This window comes from Cyprinus carpio, chromosome A23 (genome assembly GCF_018340385.1).
Source record: "Cyprinus carpio isolate SPL01 chromosome A23, ASM1834038v1, whole genome shotgun sequence".
Lineage (NCBI taxonomy): Eukaryota > Metazoa > Chordata > Actinopteri > Cypriniformes > Cyprinidae > Cyprinus > Cyprinus carpio.
In genome coordinates this window covers 9660644-9664472 of record NC_056594.1, presented here as the reverse complement: position 1 = coordinate 9664472, position 3829 = coordinate 9660644, and positions in this window count along the sequence as shown.

Below are 3829 nucleotides of genomic sequence, written 5' to 3'. Positions count from 1 at the left end.
TTTATTTTGTTATTTTTTTTACTTTTCTGGGATGTTGTAATAATTATTCCTTATTACAATTTAATTTGTTATATGAACATAATTTGCATGTGCAAATAAATAATATATTATTTATGTATAGTTGCATAAGAGACTTATACACCATTTGTTTATGAAAGTTAGATATTTGCAATAGAAATTGTGATTGCTGGTTTGACTAATAAAGAGCAGTCTGCATATAAGGCAAATTTTTAAAAACAAATTTGTCAAAATTGAGGTTACCTGCAGTACTTATAATGACCACAGGGTTGCGCTACCAAGCTGCCCCTTTTACAAGCAAGTCTTTCTCTCTGTTTGTTGTTTAAAGCTACAGTGTGTAATTTCTGAGCCACTTGTTTCACTGAACAGAATTCTAAAAATCTAGTTTTTTTCCCTCAACATTCCCTTATCTGCCATTGGTTAGCAAACAGACAGTCCCACACCAAACTCACGCCATTGGTTGCCAAATTGTTGCAGAGAGCTACAGTGTTTATACTTTTTTGGAGAACTTTATGAGTGGCTTACTTATTGTCTTACATCACCTATAAAATAGTGTTACATGATGTTACTATTTAGAAAAAATTCATAACACTCATCAATAATGAAACGAGAGTGCAGTTCACTTTAACTCTCATTTCAGCTTCCTCTTTCTTGTAGGAAACAGTTCCAGAGAAATCATGACTTTCAGAAACACCATTACTTTCAGAAACAGGTCTTTCTATGACATGTCTAGCTCATATGATTGATTTTACTAATTTTCAGTAAATCATTGTTCAAATAATTACGTTGTAGCAGTTTCTTGTAGCACGAAACTTTGCTACCTGTTTTGTTTAAAGTAGTACTTCACTGCTGGCAAGATGGAGTTTGAATAAAAGTTAACTATCTATGCAGTAGAAATGCTTTTTTTATTTAAAGTACTGTAAAATCTGTAGTTTTCACAGAAGCCCTGGAGCTGTCAAAAGTTCACCGGATTACGTCTTTTGCTGACAAATAAACAGATATTTTGTTCATATATCGACACTTTAACAATACAAAGCTAGTTGAAAATTAGCAAACTGACACTAAGCATTGTTTTATTCTATTTTTTCCAGTTGTAAGTATGTACTATGCTCTATATTCTGGAAAGCATACAGCTAACTTTTGAAGAGTCTTTAGATAATTATATATATATATATATATATAAATGTAAGGGGTCTAAATGTGTGAGACCAATCTACTAGTGAAAATATTTATAGTTTGCAGTTTTCCCATTGAATTTTCTAACTTTTTATTACAAACCATATTAATAAGTATTGTATTGAACTGAAAAATAATCCTAGTATTGGTTTGTTCCTCTTTTGCTTTAATGGCAGCAGCACTCAAATTTCATGCACTCTACAGGTATGTGTGAAACCTGATCATCATGTTCTCCAGATTTGAAAATGATCCAAAGAACATTTTGAGCTTCAGTGGAAGCAAAAAACCAATTGCACAAAGAGTCACATGCTGCAATGTCACCAATTTGCTTAAATATTTCCTATTTGTTCAAATTTTTCAGACTTTGAACCCCATGATCAATGCACACATGCCTAGGTCTATTTATGTCACTGCTGCATTCTGCAGTCCCTCAGCATCTCTGAACATCAGATTTGTTGATGTGTTCATCAGACCACAGCAGGTAAAATCAGATCTGTAATCACCACTCAGCGTTCATTTGCATAGCAGCATGTGCAGTTTGGACTGTATGAGCCTATGAGTACGCGTATGAAGCCTGAGACATGAAATAGGTCAAAGCTGTGAGGACTGACTGACCAACTGGAAACTGAACTGTCCCTAGGGAGGACAGGCCGGGGTAGTAAGGGTTGATGTGGGAAGAGGGGCAAGCGTAGAACCAATGGTATCAGAGGCAGCGCCGACAAACTGCCTATATGTTTGCTACCTGCCAGGCCCTATAAATGGCTTCTCGTACTGCACAAATCTGACAACTTGCTATAATGTTCACGTCTCATTGATGTGCAAGTCACATTATGGCTTCCCCCCAGCCTCCCTCACAGTGGAGTCGCCTTTCCAAGCACTTAAGGGTGGGGTGAAGGTTCCCGTAGACAATTTGTTTGCCACAAGGGAACTGGAACATGTGCAACAATCCTGGTCACAGCTATTATATCCATGATTAGTATAAGTCCTTACTGACCAACTACACACATGTATTGTTTATGCTCACTGGATGCATATATGGTTTCATTATATATGCACTCTGTTTAATAGTGCTGCCAGTGCACTGAATTTCTCTTTAGGGATCAATAATCATCAATCTGGTTAGATTAGGCAGCTCTACAGTTTTAGATATTTTGCTCAGCTGTGTGTGTTTCTGTCTGGTTTTATGTGTAATATATATATATATATATATATATATATATATATATATATATATAGAGTGTGTGTGTGTGTGTGTTTCACATTATAGGATTTAGGGGCTTAATTTCTCTTTATTTGTCACATCCTGAGGATTTTGCAGTGAGAGAAAGAGAGCGAACACCGGCTTAACACAAGAGAGGAAGGAAACAAGCACAGGAAAGATGGGGGAGGTGAAGGGGTTGAACTTCTCTATGCACCTTACAAAACTCAGGACAGGAATTTACTGTACAGTCCGCCAGAAATGTTGAATTATTTATTAGATATTAAACCACAAAATGTAAACGATTACATTGCTACATTTACATGTCATTACTCATTTTAGATGTTAAAGGGATCGTTAACCCAAAGATAGTAATTCTGTCATCATTTAGCATACTCACCCTCATGTCATTCCAAAAGCATGACTTTCTGACTTTATTTTCTTTCTTTCTTTCTTCACACAACCCACACACAAACACTTCTCAGTATCCTTTTAGCATCTGCAGCTGTTTGTTTGTTTGTTTGATAACTTTTTATATAATGATGCTGAATGATTTTGCATAACAATTATTATGGCATTGCACATATTTCCTATGCGAAAACTCTTAATGTATGCATAACAATTATGGATATAATAAGCTGCACGAATATTTGCACATGCATTGCATACTAGATGTGAGGTGGGAAGAAAAAGAACGTTTTGAAAAGTAGAACTTCGACAAGCGTAAAGTTGTATAGAGAAACATAACGCAGTGGAACGGAAGAAAACGCGTTCTGGGTGAACCGGCCGTTACAGTGCCAGCAGGTGTATCTTAACGCTGCATGTGTGTGTACAGACGAGTCGGCCATATGTTTGTTTATCGCCCAGCTTTGCTATTACCCATCCAATCCCTTTTGGATTGGCATTAGTATCACTTTTATAGCACATCTGCAAGAACATTAAATAGATTCATGACTGTACATTAATCCTGAACGCGTGTGTGTGGGGGTGTCTGTGTGTGTGTGAAGAGAAAGGGGGGCTGGTAGTCCGCGAGCACAATGCAAGGTCATCAGAGAAGCATTTCATGGCCACAGAGAGGGAATATTGGGAATGAGAGATGGAGCAAAACGGGAGGGGGCGAAGTCTAGGAGAACAAGACAGCATATTCATATCCATCCCTGTATTTATAGTAAGCCTGTGGGGAGGAGGGCGGAGCGGGCGTGGCTTCGGTTATGCCATTCTCTCTGATTGCCTGAGAACGGAGGAGACAGAGAGAGAGAGTGTGTGTGTAAACGTGAACCAAAGAAGGGGAGCTGTTTTCTAGCATGCATGCCTGTGTGTGTGCGTGTGCGCGTGTTTCCACCTTATTTTGAATGCTGTCCCTGAGAGAGAGAGAGAGAGAGAGAGAGAGAGAGAGTGATGTGTGTTGATTTTTTTAGAGTGTGTGAGATGGGGTTA